The sequence below is a fragment of the Athene noctua genome, chromosome 5, assembly GCF_965140245.1.
Source record: "Athene noctua chromosome 5, bAthNoc1.hap1.1, whole genome shotgun sequence".
NCBI classification, from domain to species: domain Eukaryota; kingdom Metazoa; phylum Chordata; class Aves; order Strigiformes; family Strigidae; genus Athene; species Athene noctua.
Genome location: NC_134041.1, coordinates 63,640,825 through 63,666,314, shown reverse-complemented (window position 1 = coordinate 63,666,314; position 25,490 = coordinate 63,640,825). Strand labels below are relative to the sequence as shown.

The 25,490-nt window shown below is 45.7% G+C and overlaps 1 long non-coding RNA gene across 1 annotated transcript; it reads right to left on the bottom strand.

Annotated features, from left to right (window-relative positions):
* Positions 1-976: 976 nt before the first annotated feature.
* Positions 977-4,154, bottom strand: LOC141961534 (uncharacterized). Its single transcript, XR_012633773.1, has 3 exons — positions 4,032-4,154; positions 2,322-2,477; positions 977-1,553 (listed from the first exon to the last, which is right to left on the bottom strand). It is a non-coding gene; the product is annotated as an uncharacterized LOC141961534 (long non-coding RNA).
* Positions 4,155-25,490: the final 21,336 nt, after the last annotated feature.

Genomic DNA, 25,490 nt, shown 5'->3' with positions numbered 1-25,490 from the left:
CGACTGCTCCACCAGCCCTTGGGTTCAGCCCTCGTGCTGGCTCTGCGCTCCTGGGTTTCGCTTTCTACTCAAAAATTGCGAGTCTGCATCTTCCTTCAGCAGCTCTTGTGGGCTCATTGACAGAAAAAGCGTATTTGCCCACACCCTCGCTCTTCCCTTGCAGGTCTTACATAATTTGATACCTGACTATTTTTTGTTTCCTCCCACCGTAGTTCCTACAATTTATTTCAGGCTTTCCCAGATGTTCTAGCAGTTTTTATTTCCGTGATTTCGTTCCCTGTTCCTGGCTGAGGTGACAGAGGGGACTCTGCTAACGCCTCGGGCTAGGTGTTGCGTTGGGAAGGTTGTCCTCTTCTGACCAGCTGGATCCATCCTTTCTCGCTCAATCAGCATAAAAGCACCCAAGATGTTCAAACAGAGAACTGATGCCTTGCACTAGAGAAAATCCCTTTGTCCAGCAGACAAACAACTACAACTGGAGTCAGCACAAGTAAAATGTAATTACTTATGAAGACCGAAATAGAAATTTGTCTCCATTTGCAATTAAATTCGTTCCCTATAAACATCAGAAACTGTTGGGGGGGGGAGTAATGTGATTTGTCCCTCCCAGTCTAGTTATTTACTAGACTCTGACTCCACTGAGCAAGCTGGACCCCAGTCTGTGTTTTGGGAAACATACCAACAATTACATATATTTAGCTGTAGAAAATATGGGGACAACTGTATTTTTTTTTCACACACCCACATATAAGATCCAGATGAACTTGGATACGTCGTGTGAAAGAAATATTCCTTATTTTAAGGAATCATGCCATCTCTGTGCTTAGAAATAATTCACAAAACATATCCCTTGCTCTTGGCATCTAGGCACGATGATGGAAGAGCTGTCATGTAAGCGAACAAGTAGTGGGGTAAATCCTAAATGCTGCCACAACTGTACAACAATGGGTAATTTACAGAAATAATTGTTATCGATTAGACTGCATAATAAGGTATGAAAATAAAAGGAATAAGTAATCTGGGAGAAAAGATCACTTCAAATTCTTCCAGAGTATTTCTTAAACCTGTCAGAAGACCTTTTGGTGATCACAGAAACATATTTTAAACAAAACACAGTGCACTGCAGCACATTAGGAGCATGTAATGTACTTCCACAACACAAAAAAAAAAAAAAAAAAGCTTTAATGAAGCTAGACACGTATCATTTCAAAGACTTTTGTTGCATAGGTAAGAAAAAAATTATGATTGACTAAAAAAAAAAAGATTTTCAAAGACTTCTAGAGACAAGTGATTTTCATACCTGCATAGCTGTTCTGCAGAACAGCAGCATTCCATGTAATATAAAGTATATAAAGGCGTGTAGTAAAACTGAATTTGAAAATAGTTACTAGAGCTGATAGTTTCAAAAGTGAATCCTGGCTGCATCTCCAAATTACCAGACATTTTTGATGTTGGCGACGTTACTCCTGAGGCCGTGTCTTTGGCTTTATCTCAAAAAACTGCTGGCATCTCCCACCAGGTTTTCCTTGCACGAGTTTGCCATTTGTTCTAGACTTAAACAATAAAATACAATAGGAATGACCTTTCAGCGGGTTAGAACATTGATATTTACACGTGTGTTTTATCCTATAATAGCTTTCAGACTTCTAATTTGGAGAGAAATCAAAATATACATGACTTGATAACCTGGTTCTCAATAGATTTGGTATTTGATCATCTTTTTCTTTTTTACATGTCAGAAAGATAATTCTATTTTTGTTAGAGGTAGCAGAACTTGTATGCAAGTACTGATTTCCTATATTCCATCCCAAATTTTAATTTTATTCTACCAGTTTAAGGACAAAATTTAACTCTCTAGTAAGGAATTTGGAACAGTCATACTGGTTTGACAGCTTAATATGTTATTTTGGGAACTTTGCTTTGCGGAGCTGAATTCACTCATGCCTTGGAGATTATGTGCCTTCCCTGACTGGGTGTGCAACTGCCCTCTGTAACTCAGAATAAACCCACAGCAAAGCTACGCGCCTTCGTTCACATCTAAAGATATAATTTGCACACGTATGTCTTCCAGCTTTCTTTTTTTCCCCCTCCTGTCTCAAACCTAGTGCCTGCTGCTTTCTTCCCGCCTTCCTCAGCCATCCTAGGTCCCTCCGACCTCCTTCCTCGCCTTCCAGTTCCTCTCGAACAAGGAAGAGCTGCTCAGAAAAGAACTGATAGTAAATTTCTTGGTCAGAACTCACAGATTTGATGAAATCCAAACGGCGCACGCAAGTCACGTAATTTCGCAGGAATATCTGGTGGAACCCAGCTAAGAAACCCACCTGGTTCCTCCCCCTTGGCAGCCTGGAGCCGCACCACCAGCACTTGTGCCGCCGCCAGTAGCACAGACTGCCTGAAGCAGGAACCCTTTGTGCCTCCGAGGTGCGAGCCTTGCTGGCAGCCAGCGAGGCAGATGGCTGGGAAGTTCCTTTCCTTTTCTGCAAAGAATTTATAAATTTAGGATTTTTTTCAGAATAACCCAGAATTGCAAATTGACGCTATCTCCTATTAAACGAGCACTTTGCACCACCCTGCCTTACAAGACACCCTGTTTCTTCCGTCCTGATGCTCACTGTCAGTGAAAGGCTTCTTCCCTCAACCCTCCCTGACGTTTCTGTTCTGATTCACCCTGCTTATAACCGAGAGAATGATACCGAAAGCTATAATTAGAAAGAAAGCGTCGAAACATTTCACAGTAGCATATTTCTAGATGTTGCATACAATAGCTGGGGGACTCTGTGAAGCAAAATTGTGCTTCAGGTAAGCAAAAAGACAAATACCGAATTATTTTTACGCTGGCGTGGAGTGTTTTTGTGCTGCAGCAGGATTGCCTCAGCCCGAGTGCAAAGATTACATCTAGTTAGTGATGTATAAGTGCAGATCTTGCTCTTATGTAATTCTCTTTACCCTGGTAACTACTCGCTCTCAGGCTGAGCGCTGGCTCCCATTAGGCAATTCATCCTCGGCTTATCCAGGAGCAGAGATGTACGTGCTCACCAGATGGTTATTTCTCACTAGCTGAACTTTGAATATGCAGAACTCCCTGCTCACACTGGCTCCTCGAATCTTGCTCTTACCATCGCTTTATTCAGTGTTTTCAGGCTTTTTATGATCAAGGAAGATTTGCAACTGAACTGAAACATTTAGATAAAGGGTGAGGAATAGAAATGCGAAAAAATCCAAAGGAAGCACAGTTTTTGAAGCTATTGAAAACAGGATATTTTAAATGGTTGACTGATTTGTTACCATTTTCCATCCTCTCTCTGAGTCAGCCTCAGCCTTCACACCCAGTAAATCTCACACTTGCGGCTCTTTTTCCCGTTTTAGCCTGAGTATTTATTCAACCATAGCTAGATCACTATCCCCCCTACCCAGACAAAGATGAAGTCAGAGAAGGCATAATGCCCTGACCAAATCCGTTCTTCTCTGCCACAGCTGTTGGGTGTTGTTACAGGCTGCCACCCTGAGAGCCCGTAAGCGCGCTTCAAATATTTGCCGCTGACCTCTGGGCAGGGAAGGAAGGCAGGGTCCTTCCCTCTCGTTACCGCACACTCCCGCTCACCGTGGGACACTTACTGCCATCCCACCTGGTCTGCCCTCATGGCTGCAGCCAGTGGGAAATGGCTTTGCTAATTCTACCCATTCTCTTGGCTCAGTTTTTATCTGTCTCTCAGAAAAACATCCTTCAGAAAATATTTTCTGAGACACAAGATTTCTTCTGACTTCCCCAGGGGCTTTGTGCTAAGAAGGGATGTCATGCACGTAGATCAAGCCCTTCTCCTTTTGGCCTCTTTTATTACAAGAAAAGTGAGAGTTTATCCAACACCCAGAGCCACCAAACACATCAGCACAAGGAGCAGGGAAGGAGCAGCCAAAGAGGAAAGCGTCCTTTCTGCCTCCTCACCGTCTGTACCCCTGGGAAGAGATAGCTGTCTTCAACCAGGGCTTGGTCAGAGGTAGGAGCAGTTCACGCTGCACCATGAAACACTCACCTGCATGTTCTGCCTCTTCTTCAGCTACAGAGCTGCCCTACTGCAGAAGCACCATGGCTCTCCATGGGGACAGCAAGAGACACCTCTCCAGGTGGTTTATGCCCACACATTTGGGGATAAAATAGCTAGGAAAAGTAGAGAATAAACAAATATAGCTAGGAAGAAGTGTGTAGAAATATGACAAAAGTATGTACTGAGTTGTTGTCTCCTCAGTCACTTTGAAATATATTTCAATAGCAAAAATAAAAAAAGTTAAAAGTGGGGAGCACTTGTGCCAAAAGCTTCAACATGTACCATGTTTTTCTTGCTTTCTCTCTGGTTCCACAGGGAGCAGAGAAAGGGGGTGAAGGAGTGAACCATAGATCATAGAATCACAGCATGATTTGGGTTGGAAGGGACCATCCAGTCCCACCCCCTGCCCCGGGCAGGGCCACCTTCCACCAGCCCAGGTTGCCCAAAGCCCCGTCCAACCTGGCCTTGAACCCTTCCAGGGAGGGGGCAGCCACAGCTTCTCTGGGCAGCCTGTGCCAGGGCCTCACCCCCCTCACAGGGAAGAATTTCTGCCTCACATCTCATCTAAATCTCCCCTCTGTCAGTTTAAATCCATTGTGATTTCCAGCTGAAGGGTTTGAGCTACATGATCAGGGAATCTTAGCAACTTTCCTCAGTTGGGCAGACACTGAGTAGGTGAAGGAGTCTGTGCTGGATAGCCAACAGAAAAGCAACACACACGGAGAAAATTGGGAAACTGGGAGGCGATGGGGTGGCTGTAGTACAGCGTGTGAATTCAGGATGGTTCTGGAGACTCCGGGAGGCTGCAGGATCTGCCCGTCCCAGATGGTGAGCACAGCATGGCTGCTGCCACTGCTCTAAGCATGCATCAGCAGGTTTGTCACAGCAAAAGAATGAGGAAGGGAGGACAAAGAGGAGAAAAAGAGGGAGAGAATTACAGAAAATGTGAAACAGAGTATTAAAAACAAAAGGAAAAGAAAAATAAACCAGGAAAATGCAAAGAGCTCTTTGAACGCACTCTTAAAGAAAGCCATGAGGGAGAACAATGACAAGTAACAATGCAACTATAAAAGGAAGCAGCAGCCTGAGTCCCTTTAGGGGCATGTAAAACATTTGTGAGGGCTTGAGACAAACATCCATGAGAAAAATGGACTAAAATCCATGAACTAATTGCTGTGTAGAAATGTCAGGCCAAAAGAGACTGGATTCCTCTGTGCAACAGCCAGCATCTCTCTTATCCTTAACAATGACAGATTTAACTACTACCAAACACCGGGACCCCTCCAAAATGGTCCTGCCAGCAGAAAAGGAAGTGTTGACAGAATTGTGGGGTGAGCGTAACACTGACTGCTCCAACACTGCTAACTGAGGCTAGATAAAAATACCACATTATACAAGCACTGGGTTTGATGCCCAGGTTAAGCAGCTCCCTCCTCTGAGTACTGGCTTTTGTGAGCCCCACTGATGGCATCACCCCTCTCCAAACATCCCATAAATGTCGTAGATGCTAAACCCGGAGGACATAGGTTTGGCTGTGAAGCTGAGAGGCAAGAACTCATGCTTTTTTTTTTTGCTTTAGGTGAGCACACCGCTTTTCCTGTTTAGCAAGGCAGTACTATCAGATGGCATTCATATGCCCCAAATCTGAGGCAAAGTTAGTAGCTGTTAGTGGCCAGCGAAAGTGAAAAAAAAAAAAAAAATAATTATTGTAAATGAAGGCTGGCCAGGAGCGTACGAGGCAACAGAGAAGGGACCTTCTGTGTTCAGTTTACAGAACACAGTACATCATGGTGAGCATAATCAGTGCCAGCTAATCAGATTATTTGATGAGCCAGAGGGAGCAAAATCTATCTTCAAGTTGACGTAATCCACTGGTAGACTGCTTAAGGATTCTGGATATATTCATTCTGGGTCTCAGAAGCCTTCCCCTTCATTGAGATTTTCCTTTTTTATGAGCAAATCTAGGATTGAATACATACAGTTCAAATAAAAAACAGAAAACAAAACAGGTAAGAGTGAGACTCCATGGGAGCGTAGCTGACAGAGCCGTGCCAATCACCACGCTACCGGTTCAGCAGGATGATGAAATAATATCAGTAACACCAGGGATAATTTAATGCTATTAGTGGAGACCTTATAAGGATCGTAACTGATGAAGCTAAGGAATACATGAGTCTGGAATTAAAATGTGGAAAGGACAGTTTTCTAGGAAGTCCTGAATTTTGGAAGAGAGAGATTTTTATTTTAATTCAGGCCTAGCCCGGGCCATAAATTCTTATTACTTTAATACCATTGCCTTATTTTAGAGATAGCTTCTGCAAAAAATCTGTACCTTCTCCCAGCATTTCTCATCACAAATAGGCAGCTTCAACAACTGGATAAAAAGTAGCTTTCAATCTTATTCCTACTTTTAATCTTGCAGAAAGCCATTTAGCAAGATAACTCATAATGCTATGCCTTATTTACAGACAGAACGAGGGGAAAATAAATCAGAGAAACAGAAAAATAAATCATTTTCCAACCAGATTATTTTCCTGGAAGGACAGTTCTTTGATTGCTTTTATTCCTAACTTTAAAAGAAAATCATTTAGAAATTGTACATTGAGCAACTACTGTTTACTTGTATCAGGCATCAGAAAAGCTGCTGTGCCTTCCTTTCTTGTATGCTGTGTTAAAATGATGGGTAGAATCAGAATAAAATAATTGCACTAGAACATTGTCTAGGATCACTGTCTCCCTCCCACTGCACAAAGAAATGCTGAAGCAAAGCTAAGACATTTATCGAGCAGCAGGAGCTCATTAGCTTGTTGTCAGTACTTTCTCCCATTGATAGCTCTTACGTGGCTATCTAGTAGGTAAGCAGCATTATAAATAATCTTTTTGTACCACACATTTCTGCTTCCATATAAAAAACATGTTTGTTGTCTCCCAAATAATCCTTGCCAGCCTGAGAAATACACATTTTGTGATTCAGGAACGTGTTGCTTCAGTATTCCAACCCCATGTCTCAACTGTATGTGAGTTTGCCTTGCCTAAAGTCTTTGAATAAAGTTTCAGCTTCGACAGCCTCCGCTTCCATAAGACAGACAGCTCTGGAACTGCCCATGTCCAGGGACAGTTTTAAATTTGCTGGGCTTTAACACAAAAAGACAATTTAGACTATATATTGGGATTGCATACAGCTGAAATTGCTTAAATATCACAGCAAGTTAGATCTTCCATGGAGGTCAGAGTAAGGGCTATTAGAGAATTCAGAAGTATATTTAACTGAGGAGCAAACTCCTGTCTCAGCAACTGATGTCATAAGCCAGCCAGATCCACATATAATCATTTGTCTGTACATCTCATTACTGGCCAAGCAAAACAGAAGCAGAGAGGATGAGTGTTTGCCCAATGCGATTCAAACCAATTTTACAAAATTAAGCAAAATGTTGAGCTCCCGCTGAAATAATTGGAAATCGGTGAAGCTGCTCGGTCTCACAAAAGTCATGTTCCTCCACTGGAGACTGAACCTTTACAAACATTAAAATCCTTGACCAGGGGGATTCAGATGCTTCTCTTCCTGGACTTTGCACTGCTCTCCTTGCAATACCAGACATCCCATGTAGCCCAGTTTGCCCAAGACTTCCCACCATACATCCCTCTGTCAAGTTAACTGCCACAGTCAAGGAGCCTGGGCAAACACCCAAGGCGCAGTGAGAAAGTTCAGATTTGAACCTTTGCCCACAAGCCATGCTTGATCGGTGTAGAAAAATCACATTACACCGAGCGTATTAGTAATATATTTTACACAACTGATGTGACAGAATCCAGGCTACACATGTCAGAACCAGAAGAATGATGATTCAGATGAATGGGGATGATTACTTGCATCAAACTAGGAAGCTTATTTTGCAAATGGAGCAAAAATCTGTTTGGATTAGTGCTTTCCTACCACTCTGTGGGAGAAACAGAAGTTCTGTCATTTCATTTTGGTGCTGTTTCTCTTATCTTGCCTTGCTGCCTTTGGATTTGCCACTCTCTTATTCCGAGTATACTTCTTGCCCAGACAGTTTAGCCTTCAAGAGGTTTCACGTTGTTCTCAGGCACTCAGTGAAGAGGTCAAGTGGAGCTGGACTTCTCTCAGAGCACACATCTCTGAAGCTGAATGGTATTAACTTCTTGGCTGTCTTCCTCTCACATCAGAGAATATTCCAAATAAGGTCTCACTGGTCAAAATCAAAATAGCTTCATCCTATTTAAGTTTGATAAACCCTTGAGAAAAGTCCTTTAGACTTTGACTTCCTTCAGAGCTGTTGACTGCCTTGGCATACGGTCTTGTTAGATCCTCTCAGTTAAACACTGTTAAATCACAGTTCTGTCAACTCTCAGTATTTTAATGTTTTTCTTGGAATATTCACTTTCTGTCCTAGACCTCCTGCTTCTAGAGTCAAGCGATTAAGTTAGACTCTGAGGTTTTATTTTCAAAGTAGATTTCTAATCCTCAAGGCGGTGAAGAAAAGCATAAAATATGGGCTAAATGTAACCTCAGTGCAATTTGAAGGTTCAAAACCCAGGAGTTAAAACAAAAAAAGAACCACAAATACTGGTTCCTAAAACTCATTCTTTAATAATACATTTCAGAAGGTTTTGAGAATGAGAAATTGCTTGTACTTTTTTTCCCCAAGTTTTTGACTGCCAGTTCCACAATGCAGAAGACATTTCTTTTTGTGCCACTGCTGGAACAATATCCCGTCTTAGTACAGAGGAATGAGTAGATTTACTCTCACCAAGAGACCACTCAGGCTGAGGTCCTTACATCTAGTAGTAATCACTGTCTTCCTAAAACATGCCAGGAAAAAGAAGGGATATCAGCATCTGTGTTCTGGGTTACATTTTGGGTAGATATGCTTTGTTTAACTGATTTTCTCATCCAGCAGAGTACCTACATATTACTTTTCTTTCCGTACCATCAGTCATTGCAGTTGGACTGCATGGATGCAGTAGTCCATCCCAGAGATGACTCTGCCATAGCTCTGTACAGTAATTTTTTTTACATTTGTAGGTATTGTCTACAGTTTCACACAGCTTTAGTGTTAAATGTGTGTCAGATAATGCCATGGAATCATAGAATGAGTTGGTAGGAAGGGACCTCCAGAGGCTTTCTGCTTCACCCCCTGCTCAAAGCAGGAACACCTTTAAAGTTAGATCCAGCTGGGAAGTCAGATCAGGTTGTTCAGTGCCTTGTACGGTTGAGTCTGAGTCCCTCAAAGGATGGAGTTCCCACAGCTCCTCCGAACCCTATTCCAGGGTCTGACTGACACTGAATTTTTTTTTTTTTTCTAATATGTTGTCTAAGTTTGCACTAGTTGTCTCCAAAACATGTATACTCTGCCTCTTTTCAGTGCTGTAAGCCTATATGAAGTTTAATTTAGTTGTTTTTCATTGAGAGATAATGTGATTAGAAATCATGAAGTCCCAAGTTTGCTGAGGCTGCATGAAATGAAGGAGATTCTAGATTAGAAACACAAAAGCCATTAACCTAGAACACCAAGAAAAGCTTTGGCTTCTTTTTCTTCCAGCCTCGTACTGGAGGGGCCATGACAAAAATAATTTAGTTGATATATATATCATACAAGTTTATAACTAGAACTGGTCTTTTTTTCTTTTCTGCTAGAATTTTCAAAGTTCTAAAATAATTAATTCTACAAAAGAAAAAAATATTGAAAACTTGCCAGAAAAATAACTATGTTATTTAAAACAAACAAACAAAAAAATGATCACAGAACTTGGGGCTTTTGTAATTCATGCAGAACCTCTGGAATTGCTCTCCAAAGCTCTGTGTGATCTCCTAAGGTCTCCAGTATTCAAGCCAGGGAGCCCAGGAGCCCAGCGTGGCTAGTTCAGAGATGGACTCTGAAGTGATGGGGACACCTCGTCATAACACGGGGCTTCCCCAGAGACACGCTCCGCCAAGGCCAGGCCACCGCCTGGACCTCCTGGCAAACTGGCAGCACTTGTTAGTGTAGCTCAGAAATGTGCTGAAACTCGTTAGCTTATGCAAAACAGTTTGGTTTCAACAAACTGCCATTTACCACAACATCTGCATTTTTGGAAACTGTCTAGCAAGCACTGTTTCCCATCTAAAAGGAAGTATTTTGCTTATCATCTAGCAGCCATCTCTCCAACAGCCATTTACCTACGAGCTGTTCTGAGATGTCCTACCCTGTATACGCAGGGAGAAAGCAACATATGCAGCTCACCACACTTGAAAACGTCTCAGTACATTTCACTGCATCTAAACTAGGCTAAACAAGTTACATCCCAGGCACGCTGACCCCTCGGGGGAATACGAACAGTCTAGTTCAGGCTACAGTCACATTATGAAGACCTAATTTAGTCCTGATGTTCTGAGATACACATGCAAGTTGGTTTTTACAAGGTCACCCCCAGCAGAATCAAGAATTTTTTTACTACTAGCATGAAGACTTTGAGTTTTGCGAAACGCTCTTGCCTTTCATCATCATCTACATATTTATTTTTTTCCCCATCTTTCTTACATGACGTAGTCTGTAGAAAAGGCTGTAATTTATGCAGCACTCCTGACAGCTATCTCAGGGGTTACACGTAATGCAACCAATTTTTGAGACCAATAAATGGTCTCAAAAACACTGCATAGTTTTAAAACTGAAAAGACAATGGAGGCTACCTGGTATGGATGGAAACCTGAACTACATTTGGTGGCAAATTAAAGCATTCAGCTGCAAAAAGCAGTGACTTAGAGGAGATGAAGAAAAATATGGTAAAAGAATGTTACAGTAAGATGGTTTTATATTTGTAGACACATTCTGTCCCTCTTATACAGAGTATTTTTAAAAGGTGAGTCCTGATCCTGTGCAATTGCCCTTAAGAGTTAGTACCAAACACACAGGAAAATGATTTAGATCTGCCAGTCACTAATTACCCTTCCCCGTGGTACCCATTTCCTTGGGTGCTCTGTTTTTCTCTATCACCGTGACAACACTTCCCACACCAGAGGAAATATTCAGCTTGCATCTTCCTGTGGAGTAGCAATTTTTCCATTTTCATAACTCAAGCCTTCTTCACCCAGCAGCTGCAGTATCTGCTTGAACTGTTGAGTATTTATTTTGTGGTTTGTTTGTTTTTTTTTAAAAAAAAGTCCTGATCAAATTAGTTCGAGGGAAAGATACCTACAGCATCTTAAAGAACAGCTGTTCTTTACAGATCAGCCACAGGAAATATTTTGTCTGTTTATACTATGAATTGGCAGAACATAGGCTTCTATATCCTGAAATATTCTATCATCTCCCATTAAACAAATAGGGAACTAAATCTCCATTCCTAGCTACAGATCACCAATGTAAGCGGGAGGAGAGTAAACATCCAGTTTAGCTTTCACCTCAGTGTGTTTGCCAAGATGTGTATCGCATTATCTGGTTCCAGTTCATCTGAATTTTCTCAAAAATATCCTTAGGAAAATAAGTGAGTGTATTGTGTTTTTTTTTCTTTTACCGGACATCGGTTTCTCCACAGTGCTCACGTATTTCTTGGCTAAACTGACACATGCTAGATGGATAAAGATATCTATAAAAAAGGAATTATTTCCTAATCTTTGCCTGGCCAGAGGCCAAAGAAAGCTGTGTGATGTTTAATCTTACATTTGCACAGTGTAGCATGAAAAAGAGATGTGAAGTGGAACTCTGAGGTGCTCAGTCAGCCACTCCTCAGTCTGTTTTTCAATGCTGTTACATGGACATCTTCCCCTTCAGTTAAGTAAGTAAATAAATAAATACATTTTATTTTGGCACAATGGCATTGATGGTTGGGCATTTGGGGTTCAGAGGCTTTTTTTTTCCTGTAGGCTTTCTAATGGCAGCAAGGGTTCCTGAATCCTGAATTCATCACGCTTCTGCCCGCTGCAGGCAGCGCAGTAAGGACGGGGCCTGCGATCCTGTGTCAGTCTGGTAATAAACAGTAATAATAGACTCTAAGCTGTCATAAGAGGATATGACCAAGCCTTGTTTGGGTAATAGAGAATTCGGCCATGTCTGATGACTGTCAGCTGAGATGATCTCAGAGGGAAGGGAATCTGCCCACAACAAATAGCTTGTTGCCCATCCACAAATACAACGTACCCCTCCGCGGCGATGTTCCCAGCTTCGCCCCCTCCAGCATCCCTTCTCCCCTGCGCTCGCCGTGCACAAGGGTTTGTGTCAGCCAACACGACCCTTGCGGGGGCAACCTCCGCTCCCTCCCGTTTCACACCAGATGGTCAAAACTGGATTAAAATTATTTTGCCTTAAACATAATGTAAGTTCTGCGTTCTCCCTGTATCACAACTTGTGAGTGGGGAGAAGAATTCTAAGCCCTTCAAGAGTTCCCATCCTTAGGGGTTCCCCATGCAGACTGCAGCAGCCTTCCTACAGGCCATGGACCTTCTCTGCATCTTGGGGAAGCAGTGGTGATGTTCGAGCCTTACTGCCCAGCCTGCCCCAGGACCAGACTGAGCTCTTCCCCTGAGTAGCAGGGCAAGCAGCTTCCCCATTTTTGTTTAGGAAGTCACACTAATTACAGAGCTATTGTCTAATTCATTTAAGCAGACAGCGTTAATGCCAATGCTGCTAAAATCTCAACATTTCCAGCTTTTCTCAGGAACGATGAGTGAAGAATGGCAATTTGTGGAGCAAGCTTACACCCACGCTGCTCTTCTGTGGTGAGATTGGGCAAGTGGCAAACACTGCACGGTCACTGTAAATCTGTGTTTTGCTGGCGTCCTTACCTAGGAGCCAGGCCAGAGCAGCCTGGAACAGGATCTGTGCTCCTGCTTCCTGCTGTGACAAAGAAGGTGCCACAGGAGGGCACAAGGAAAGTGAGTCATTCCTGTGATCATTAATTAATTAGTGCCCTGCTGCTCCTCCAGTCAGGCCAAACAGATTACACATGGCAAAACTGACATAAACAAGTAGAAAATTCTGCTCATAAAGGAACTTGGGAAGGCGTTCGGTCCCAAACCTGCTGGAGCCCCAGACTGATCCAGTCTGCTCCCTTTTCAGGATGCTCTTAGGTGCTTGGATCCATTAGGCTTCTTCCTAATGAAGGTGGGGTTCCCAGATTAGAGGATGCTCAGAAATGACTCTTCCTGGTGAGACAAGTGCTTCCGTCTTCAGCCTGGATGGGTGAAGCTTTAGGGTCTGACTAAACCACAGACAAGGCCACCACTTCCCTGCGGGTACTCTGTGTTTCCTGGCAAAAGGCAGACACCTCTACCACCAGCAGTGAGACAAGGAGTTAATGGCCATCACTGCGTTGCCATCTCCAGGTTTCTGAGGAGCCTACCTCCACACCCTGTGCCAGCAGAGAATGGGGTGAATCGGGAGGATGGCACCACTGCCATCGTGGTCAGGAGCCTTTCAATTTGCTGAGACCATCCTGGATAGAGCAGACAGGAGCCCCCACTCTGTCTCACCTCCCTGTGCTCAGAGAACCTTTAAAACTATTCCAGACATACACAGGTGCACTTTGTAAGAAAGCTACTCGTAAAAGCCAAATCTCATCTGGATTTGTGCACTCCCTTATCTCTTAGCATTCCTTGCCTTGGACAGCAAAAGCAGCTGCCTGCCAGTATACAGCCTTCCCTGGCATCCCCTCTGCACCCCATCCCAGAGCCACCCCAGAGGAAAAAACTCACCAGGAAAGGCAGTAATACTACAAAAAAAGAGATCTACCAGCCCCGACCTGCTCAAAGAAAACCAGTCTGGGGTGTGGGCTCAGCAGCAGGATCCCTCCTGCCTGCCTGCCCTCACAGTCCCTCTCCGCTTTCTGTCCCACTCCCCAGAGCTGCTGGGGGGGGGGGGGGGGGGGGGGGGCAGGGGCTGTGCACAGCAGAAGACAGCAAACACGAATGATGCTCCCAAGAGCGTGGGCTGCCCGCTAAAGAGCACTGCTTGCTGTTTAAATTGCTTAGTATATTATATTAAACAAAGATCAATATCAGATCCATGGTCTCCATCCCCGTCTCAGAGCATGAGCTTGTCCAGAGCACACAGCATCCCGCCACGGCTGCGCTGCGGCACAGACTCCGATGCACAGACACATCTCCTTGAAGACAGAGCTCGCTGTACCACGCTGATCATCCTCCACCTTATCGCAGCCAGAGGACTGGAGGTGCTTGAAGAGTGCAGAATGCTACAGCTCTTAAACTGTCCCTCTGCAAATTCTGGGTGTGCTTTTTGCTGAAGTACAAAACCAGCCTCAACAGGGAGGCTATAGTAGGGTAACCCTCTGATCTCCATGTGCACAACTCTGCCTGGTGATGGAAGAGACCTCAGACCTCAGAGAAGGGTGCATAGCCCCAAACTCACCTTCCCAAGCCTGTGGGAGGGTAAGTCATTTTGAGACTGACAGATAAAGCCACAACAGAGAAACCAAACCCTGTTGTCAGTCCCTATAAAGGTGAAGTCCATCATCCTTCCAAGTGCTGTAGGCTCAGGCCCAAACTCTAATTGCTTTATTGTTGTTGAGTTACAATGGTCTGTAATAAAATCTCCAGCTATACGGTGCATTTCCCTGGCACGGATTCAGAGCAGCAGATGCACCTCAGTGCCTGAGCTGTAGCAGAGCACCCTGCAGCCGTCCACTGTCTCGACATCCAGGGCACAGCCCCCAAATCCCTGTGGCATTTCACAGCCCCTGCTCCAGCAGGTAGCATCCTGGTTGACCGTAGCACCAAAGATGGCAAAATTTGGTCATTAACAACATTTTCTGGACCTCTGAGTTAAGGATGACGTACTGAACTCGGTAAACAAAGCGTATGAGGTCTCACGGTTACAAATAGTTTATTAATTTGCCTCACTAATCTAATTCCCTAGACTCTTTTGGGAAAGATTAAATGAAACATATGTAGATAGGAAATGTCAGCACAAGGGGAAAAAAATGTGGAGGCCTGGCCCAGAAAAGTCAAAATTCATTAAAAAATATTGGATAAGTGTTTGTGGTGACCAGAAGCTAACATAATGAATAGCTGTTACTAGGAGGAAAATTCCTCTCTCTTCCGCATATATAATAGGTGGGGGCCCTATGGAAACTCCCTGTAAGACTATAAGTGAGCTTATTTATAAAGATATCTGCTCTGTGTGAAGCTGGGAACCACAGCCTGCTGAGCGGGTTTCCATGCTACGCTTACAGCTGTGGATGGGTGCCTCTGTGCTTCTGGTTTTTTCAGGTACAAATACAGCTTTGCAAGGAAAGACCCAGAATTACAATGTGTGAAAAGCAAAATGCTAAAACAAACCTCATGGTAGGTCACCACAACCCCTGGTAAGTCAGATGTGAGATGTCTTCCCTTGTTTACCCCTTCAGTTATGTGTGTGGTCAAGGCCACCATTAATACTTTGATGTTTTCTGTAAATCAAACTGGGGAAAAGATTGGCTTTCAGATTTTCAGTAATAAAAATTTTCTCAAGTCATATACTTCAGAGCAGAAATTCTCAGAAATAGGCTGGAAGCCGTCCTGTAATGAAGAGCCTACAGGCAGGTTCCCAAGTCCAATTTACCTGATTTTAAAGGCAGTTGAGAAGCTTGACTAAGAGATGGATTCCAGGGTTTAACCCTTAACCACACAGAGGCACTGGGGAGACCTGGAGCTGAGTAGGGTTTTAGTGATTCTTCCAACCGTGGGTTAACCTTTGCTTTGTGTAAATGGGCATTTCCAAAAACCTCATGCAGAATGTGCAGAGAACAAATTTATAGGGTCAGCCTCCCTATTTTCTTCCCCAAAACAGACTCTCTTTTAGCAGTTGTTATGTTTAGCTCTTTTGCATGACTGAATTTCCATTCCCTAACGGCACATGATGTCCCAGCTTGGAACCGCCATCCGTTTGATACTTTAAAAGGACTGCTCTCCCATAGACTTCAAAGGTTTCAGATTATAGCTTGTCAGATAACTCCCACTCCTGGTCCAAACTGCAGCTCAGTAGTTTTTCTCCCTTTGCTCTAGTATTGAACACCCTGTGAAAAGCACCAGATCCTGTACTGTCTCCACAGAAGACAATTAACCCAAGACACAGGTCAAGACCTCATCCCATCTCTTCAGGATTTAATAATCCTTTCACCATTGTGACACTTTAAAAGTCATTAACTGTTCAGTTCACCTCACCTGGTCTAGCGGCAGGTGTCCCTGCCCATGGCAGGGGGCTTGGGACTAAATGATCTTTAAGGTCCCTTCCAACCCAAACCATTGTATGATTCTATGATTTTCAGAAAGTTTCCAACCCAGCTGCCAATATTTACCTCACCTAAATTGAACATCACTGTCATTTCTTACCCAGATGTCTTAGAGGGTATTGATCATGCACCACCTCAACTTCTGATGCAAGATAGGCAACATCTGAAAATAATTCAGGGGGACCATTCTGAGATAAATCCTTTTTTAATTGGGAAATCTGTGGATGGGGTGAAGTATTCATCAGACCCCATATTCAAATGAGCCTAGGATAGCAAGCAGGGCTGGTGAATCCCAGCATTAAATGACTCAGGCCACCACAACGGTCCTGCAGGAACAGAGTGAGGAGGATGGGGGACAACACCTGGGCAAGTTCCTGCCCCGTCACAAAATTTGGGCCTGTCTAGAAGATATTTTGTCCATCAGAAACCGGCCAATTTCCCAAGCAGGCATGCCAATCCCTAACCAGGCACCTGCAGTGGTGAGCAGTGGTGAGTGGTGTCCTCAGGGGTGGGTGTTGGGACCGGCGCCGTTTAACATCTTTGTCAGCGACATGGGCAGTGGGATCGAGGCACCCTCAGCAAGTTCACCAACGACCCCGAGCTGTGTGGGGCGGTGACACGCTGGAGGGAAGGGATGTGCCATCCAGAGGGACCTGGACAGGCTGGAGAGGTGGGACATGCAAACCCCATGGAGTTCGGCAAGGCCAAGGGCAAGGTCCTGCCCGTGGGTCGGGGCAATCCCCAGCACAAATCCAGGCTGGGCGAGGAGTGGCTGGAGAGCAGCCCCGAGGAGAAGGACTTGGGGGTATCAGTGGATGGAAAACTGACTGTGAGCCAGCAACGTGTGCTGGCAGCCCAGAAAGGCCCCGTGTGCTGGGCTGCACCCAGAGCAGGGTGGGCAGCAGGGCGAGGGGGGGATTCTCCCCCTCTGCTCCGCTCTGTGAGACCCCCCTGCAGGGCTGGGTCCAGCTCTGGGGCACCAACAGCAGAAGGACACGGACCTGCTCGAGCGGGGCCAGAGGAGGCCATGGAGATGCTGGGGGGGCTGGAGCCCCCCCTGTGAGGACAGGCTGAGAGAGTCGGGGGGTTCAGCTGGAGAAGAGAAGGCTCCGGGGAGACCTTAGAGCGGCCCCCCAGGGCTGAAAGGGGCTGCGGGAAAGGGGGGAGGGACTCTGGATCAGGGGTGTGGGGATAGGACAAGGGGTCACGGGTTTAAACTGACAGAGGGGAGATTCAGATGAGATGTAAGGCAGAAATTCTTCCCTGTGAGGGGGGTGAGGCCCTGGCACAGGCTGCCCAGAGAAGCTGTGGCTGCCCCCTCCCTGGAAGGGTTCAAGGCCAGGTTGGACGGGGCTTTGGGCAACCTGGGCTGGTGGAAGGTGGCCCTGCCGGTGGCAGGGGGATGGGACTGGATGGGTTTTAAGGTTCCTTCCAACCCAAACCATTCTGTGATTCTATGAATAAAACACGGTTACTTCCTGGAACATTAAGGCTCTTGCTTTGCAGAGATCAACTTTTTCCCTGCATGAAGCCAGCTGCATTTTAAGAGGTTGGCAATGCTGTGCAGGAGCACATTTATTTCCACGCAGAACCGATGGGATCCACCATCACTTGCCTCATGCTCGGTGTTTCTCTGCAGCTGCCCCGAGCTGCAGTTTAAAACATTGCATTTACTTGACTCTCACATCCTTCTGTGAGGGATTTTACTATTGTCTCTACGTTTCTCTGCTGAAGCAGCAGGGGGCTGGATTTCTGATCAGCCCAGTGAAGGGCAGGCAAGGGGCAAGGGTTTCTTCGGGTGGCTGCCCATGGCATTGGGGACACACAGCCCGGACGGAGGGGATGGGTGCAGGGTCTCTGCGAGGCACATGCCATGTCTGTCAGACGCCTGGGGACGTTTAAGATTGCTGAGATCTCCCAGAAGAAGCACTTGGCGGGGGGGGGGGAGGGCATTGGCTGCCAAATGGTAATCCATGCTGTGGCAGTGACTACGGGATGAGTTTTGGGGTAATTATTTCTCTCTCTGCTCTTACCCACATAAAGGGGATATATGGTTCACTAACAGAGATCCCAAAGTTTAGTACCTTCAGTAGAAGAATCAGCCTTAAGTTTGTCTCTATGGAACACACAGCAGTGGTCAGAAATGTCATTTCACTGCATGTCCCATCATGCATGGGGAGCTGTGTGTCCCCTGCATCCACACCTCCCTCACCCGGCTCCCTGCTCTCTCCCGCTGCATTAATCAGACCTTTTCCAAAGACATTTACTAGCTCTTTCCCTGTTCAAAATCCTAAAATAATTGTCAGTAGCTATTTAAAGCCCTTCACAGACCAGTGCACCACGGGTACAAACAAAACCCTTCTGGGTCAGCCCAGCCTGGCTGTTTATAAACAGGACACAAAAAAGGACAGTCACATTGCCCAGATAAGCACAGACACTCCTGCTCATCAAGAACATCCCCGGAGGTTTGCGTGGACAAGCCCATGGGTCATGCAACTGCGCTTTATTCATCTGCCTAGGTCATAGCCAGAACAGGCATCACAGGTTTGGGTAATGCTGTGTCCCCGGAGACATTTGCAGCTTGATGAAAATATTTCTTCAAACCCACCCGGGCAGCAGCCCATGGGAATAGGACCATTACATCTTTTGGGGGATGCTGTGTCACTGCTGCAGGGGTGCAGCCTGCAGGAAAACACAGCAATGCTGCTTGGGGCAGTAAATCAGCAGCTCTGGGCTTCATATCCAGAGAAGAAAAGTGAAAACATGGGCATGGAAAACAAGCAGGCTGAGTGAGCCACAGAGGCACCCGAGCTGTAACTCTGGCCTATGGTTTACTCCAGACTTTAATAAACCATAGAACAGATTACAAAAACTTTTTGCAAATGGAAAGAGGAATTAGAAATACAGAGAATTTCTTGCCACAAACACTAAGCAGCGCACAAATGTCAGCAGAAAGTCTTCAAAGTGGTGGTAAGGTCATTCCTATAAATAAATCATCCTGGCCCTGAGGAGCCCTACGGAGCTTCCCGGGATACACACATCCCAGCAAATTGGATCTACCCTGAAAGAGGAGACAGGTAACGACCGCTCCTTTCAATGCCGCAGGAACTGAGAGTTTAAATGGGACCAACAATAGCTACTCCATTTTTTAATCTCTCTGATAAATAATGCAGTGCATTCAATAAGACGAGGGGCAATGTGTTCCAACAAACTGATAGCGAATACCAGCGGTGCTGGCAGTCCCAGGACTGCCTCTTCATTCAGAGGATAAAAGCAGAGATGGATCCACTTAATGCAAGTTGGATTTGCACACTTGGATGTGCTGGGGTGCACACATTTAGCCAAGTAGGCATCTAGTGCCCACGTGCAACTACGTGGCTTGAGCAGGGTATCAAACCTGACATAGGTAACCATGCAAATACCTGCTGTACAGCAACGAGCAGAAAAAAGTACACTAAATTATTTCCACCCAACCTCATGGCACGCCGTGCAGACGTGAGCCGATTGAATAGGCAATCTTTCTGCCTGGCTTAAGGACCAACAGAGAGGCAGTTGCTTCGGTGGCTCGGTGTCTGAGAATTGATCTTTAAACAAAAATAACCAGTTGGCAGATTGGGTACCACACGGGGGGTGATGCCGAAGCCACAGAAACACATTACGTGGGTTACACAGGACAAATAGACCAGGGCTACGTGGTCTGGGTTTGGCTGCGTGGCGGGCTGTGCCACTGCTGCGAGTAAAAATCATCCGGGGGTGAAAGGAAAAAGGAATATTTAGGGAATCATCTGATTATATGTTTTAATGTTTATGCATTGCAGAGCTTACTACTATAAACTATTTTGTAAGCAGAAATTTAAATGCTGGAGAGAGAAAGCATTAGGGCTAATGCAAGCACTGTGAGTCACGCAGGGATTGTGTGTCTTGTGATCAACTTCCATGGCCATTACACTAAAACTACTTGCTGTTCTTCCGGAAAATAATTGGATTTGAAAGAATAAAGCAAAATTATTTTTTTAAAGTACTATTACTCCATCCTCATCCTAAAGCTTCTGCTGACCTTCAATAGCACAGAACAGATCCACGCCACACCTTTTAACCTCAACCCACTTTAAAATATTAATCCTTACGCATGGCACAGCATTATTATCCCATTTCTGGGCCTGAGGAAAGCGTGGCAGGGAGATGGGCTGAGCTGCTGGAGCTGCAGCAAGCAGGGGGTGATGCACTACAACTGTGTTTTAAAGAAAGCCCCTCACCTCAGACAGAGTGCTGGCTCTGGCTCTTGACTGTGCCCAGCAGAGAAAGTGGGATGGGAGTGATGATGTGCTGGGCAGAACGAGGGGTTGGGGCAGGGGCAAGCTCAGTGCTCAGCTCCTGGGGCAAATCCAGGAGGGTGGCAGTACCCAAGCACACAGCAAGCTGGCTAAACCTGTTACAAGGTAAAAAGGCTTTTACTGCCATGTATATCCTGTTTGGGGAAAAAAAAACCAACCAACTTATGATATTCCCATGGTAAAATGATCTTTGACATTTTTTTCAGTTAACATTAAAAAATAGCTACATTGGGATGCAAATCAACCTCTGTTTTTAATTATTTTGCTTTGGAAAAAAGAAGGGATGGGGAAGGCTTCCAAGTGAGAGAGAACTGCATCAAAAGAGGGAACACGTGCTTTATGATTATTTTTCATAAAGGATGAGAATTGTTGATTAACCTGAAAATACGGCAGGAAAGGCTCACTTTGGACTGAAAAGGCTTTTCTCTCAGAAACGGGTTAAATAGAGAATTTATGATCAATAGCCAGTTCAGATTCTGTAATGAGCTCAACTGAAAATGGGTGGTAGACACGTTCACGTCCTACAGTAGCGTTAGATGGATGAAGCAACCTCCTCCCTAACTTCCCACATCTTATCAAATACTGTGCAATCAAGAGATGTTGCCACTAGCAACGACGAGCGTTTCACCTGTTTGAAGGTCTTTGTCTCCTTTGCCTTAGCTGCTTCCTGGGCCCTCATCCTGCTGCACGTGGCATACCGCCAAAGGCTCTGCACTTCACGCTCTGTCCTTTCTTTTCCTTTCAGGAAAGAATAGGAAAGGACAGAATAGGATAGTTGGAGGGGACCTACAAATGATGATCTAGTCCAGCTGCAATGGGATAGTGTGGGATAGTCCGTTAAAACTGGGGAGCCTCAAGGAGAGACTGAGTGAAGCTGTCCAAGGACTTGGTAGCTCATCTGTCCTTCTAGTTATGAAATCAGAAACTGCCAGGTCACATTCTGGAAACAAATGTGCGTATATCTTTCATCAGACATAAGCCAAGTGACGCAGGGACCTTACCTTCTCCCAGGTGTAGCCAGCAGCGACCTTCAGTCTTTGTGTCTTCGACTAGATCCCATGCCTTGGTGTTCAAAATACTCACCCCAGTCGGATTCACGGAGCGAAATGTTTTCTGAAGAGTTTATTAAAATGTAGAAAACAAAATGAAAACTGCAGCTGGGATTTTTAGTGAATAAATGATGTTAATAGTTGTAAACATTTTTCAAAAATTTAAGCTGTTCTATTAAAAAAAAAAAAAAACCACAAAACACCATCCGTTTTTACCAGTGGATCTTCTCCACGAATACGCTTCGCACTCCTCCAGCCTCCCCCCAAGGGAAGACAGCCAAAGCCGTGCTGCAGACAGCAGTTGTCAAGACAGTCTCCGATTTAAATAGGGGCTAGGTCATTTAATGCTTTACAGATGGTAAACAGCACATTACATTTCACCCGGAGATAAGCTGGCAGATGCTGCTGACGGCCGGCAGCAGTGGGCACGCTGCCACGTCCCCGCGGCCGCGCTCGGCTCTCTGCACCCTCCGGAGTCAGCACCCAGCACCCGCCGAGGACCCAACCTGCTTCTCCTCGGGGACCCCTCCCGTACATCCCAGCTCTCCACCTCTGTGGTCGTTCCGTTATTGATGAACAGTCCAACCGGACTGAAGCGGCGGCTGCCAACACCAGCTCTATCCTAAACACTGCTTGGTTTTCCTCGAGGTCTTATCTCTGCATAAAACATCCTGAAAGACAGAGAGCAAAGGGATGATAAATGTGCTGATCTGCTCTTCCAGCACCTGCTAAAAAGTTGTGCTCAACTTTATTCCATTTAGCACTTTTTGGATTCTCTCGCCTTCCCCTGAAAAACATTTTCTTTGCTGTTATTCTGAATCCATTTTTGCAATGACAACTCTGAAGGACTTGAGTCAGTGCCTTTTGTAACTAACTAAAAAGAAAAAAGAGTAGATGAAATATCTGCAGAGAAATGTGGTGGAGCAAAATGAGCGTCAGCACAATAGCAGGTGTCAGTCTGAAAGTATTTCTGGAAAAGGGAAAAGCACAGAGCATTCGTATCAGAGACGTTTTGATTATAATTCCCCCCCACAATGACTGTGCAGTTACAGCTAGGAATTATTCAAAGGTATTAAAAATGATCATTCAAAAAAAAAAAAAAGAAAAAAGAATATGTAAGGCAGAGCAGCACTTTCTGTCAGGTCAGGTACTGAGCCACCAGTTATCCACCTCCACAAGATAATCCCGTTGTATTCATGAAATGCTGTATCTAACAAGCCTTCGAAGGTGGCTGGAGTTTGCCACTGTTGGGCATTCACTTTAAAGCATTTATATCCTTTTTTCCAAATGACATGCAAAGGTTCTCTGTCTGTGGGCTCCTCTTTCAGAAACTAAATCCCCTTTTTCACTTAGCAATACTCTGCCAAAATGCAGTCCTCTGCCTGCTGCTGGTCAGTGCGTCACGGAAAAGCTCCCCTTTTCTTTAGAATAAAATACTTTCAGTTGAAAGGGACCTACAATGATCATCTAGCCCAATCCTTTCCATAGGATTTCTTTTGAAAATGAAATTTCCTACTTGAAAGGGAAGAGGCAGAATTATGACCTGAAACCAGTGGGATAAAAATGGGGTTACATACACAGAGAATACCCTCAAAGCTCTGCTCCTGAGACAGCCTGTGATGATGAATGGGGCTCGGAGAGCGGCTCTGGTCAGCTCACAGGACCACCTTTATCCAATTCCAACCCCGCGTGGCAAAGCCAGGCTTTGGATGCTCACTCCAGTACGAGCAGAGTCTGTTCCCAGTGTGACCTGCGTCTGTAGTGAGAGCCACCAAGGTCCGTGAACACGACTCGTGCCCACTCCTGCACCCAAAGGTCTCCCAGGAGGAGCCGTGCCGAATGCCGCTGCCCTGTGTGCCTTCCCCTCAGCAGGGCTTTCTTCTCCCTCGCTGCCCACTGGCTGAAGACGATTCCTGCAAACCCTTTTGGCTCTGCCTGGATGTCTTCAAACCTTCCCCAGGTGCTCTTTGAGTCTGGAGTGCTTCAGAGGAACAGGCTGCACGGAGCAAGTTGCAGGAGGTTTGCCCTGTGTCCTGGGTGAGCAAAGCCCAGCTGGTCCAGAGGGTTAGCTCAGATCAGCAGAGCCCATTTGTGCCTGCTTTCCTGCACTGGAATTGAATCATCACTCACTGGAGAAAATTAGAAGAGAGCCAGCTGCATCCTGCTCTCTGCCTGGCTTGCAAGCTCTGGTTAACTTAATTCCACCCCACCGTGCTCAGAGCCACGGGTCAGCTTCCCAGGCCCAGACCTGCACCTTCACCCCCAGCACACACCAGCGCAACCCATCACTGCCGGGAGGGAGATGGGGCTTCCCAACACACTCCAAAGGATGCTGCGGCATCGCTGTGTCCTGCTGGCTGAGGATGAGCCAGCAGTGTGCCCAGGTGGCCAAGAAGGCCAGTGGCATCCTGGCTTGTGTCAGCACTGGCGTGGCCAGCAGGGACAGGGAAGGGATCTGAGCCCTGTGCTCGGCACTGGGGAGGCCGCCCCTCAATTCCTGGGTTCAGTTTTGGTCCCTCACCCCAAAAAGGCCATTGAATGACTCGAGCGTGGCCAGAGAAGGGCAACGGAGCTGGGGCAGGGTCTGGAGCACAGGTCTGCTGGGGAGCGGCTGGGGGAACTGGGGGGGTTCAGTCTGGAGAAGAGGAGGCTGAGGGGAGACCTCCTGGCCCTCTGCAACTCCCTGCCAGGAGGGGGCAGAGAGGGGGGATGAGTCTCTGGAGCCAAGGCCCCAGCGCCAGGCCCCGAGGGAATGGCCTCAAGCTGCCCAGGGCAGGGTCAGGCTGGCTCTGAGGAAGGATTTCTGTGCAGAAGGGGCTGTTGGGCGTTGGAATGGGCTGCCCAGGGCAGGGGGGAGTCCCCAGGATCCCTGGAGGGGTTGAAGAGTCGGGCTGAGCCAGCGCTGAGGGATCTGGGGGAGTTGGGAACGGTCAGGGTGAGGTTCATGGTTGGGCTGGAGGAGCTTCAAGGTCCTTTCCAACCGAGATGATTCTGTGATTCTGCATGAGGACCTAAACCTGCAGATGTATGAGGCTGCATGGTCCGTGTCACTCTAAAAGACTGAGAAGTTTATCTTCCTTTGTCCATTCAATAGGCTTCAAGGCCTCCAGGTGAAGCCATAGCTGCTCCCCAGCTCTCTCATGAGTCTTCCAGCCAACACAGGCACAAGCTGTGTTGCAGGCAGTGAAAAAGAAAAGAAACCTGAGCACAGATTTAAAACCAAAAAAAAACCCCAACCAAAACAAGAAAAAAATTAGCCATTTCAGGGTTTTTACTAAATCAAGACAAATAAGTATAAAGAAGATGAATACAACCCCTTGTGGGGAGAAGCTCTTTAACAGATAGATGAAATCTCTCTGATGTAGCTTTGCCACACCACACAGCTTCACTGAATGCCTTCACTACACCGTGGTTCAGTGAAATCTTCTCCAATGAATTCTCTTCTATTGCCTCCCAAAACAGATGAGTTTCTCCTGAATACTACCGGTCCAGCACCGATAATCCTGAAACCTGCCAGAATCTTTGGGCAAGTTATCAAACACCAGAACAAACTTCTCATCTCTTGCTTTGCAGCTAGCAAATGCAACTTCAAAACAGTATTCATAAAGAAAATAAAATTTTCAGTGTCCCTGTTCTCAGCTGGAGCTAAGCTAGCACTTTGGACCCACACAAATAATTTTAACAATCGAGTCTTTCACTCAGATCATATTAAAATTGCAGCCCCCTGCAGCCATAATGTAGGCTGTAACATGTTCTAGAGACAGGTAAAAAAACTAAATGCTATTCTCAGAGATTAGTTCCATCTGTAAAAGTTATCCCTCAAAGTAATTACATGGACCCAA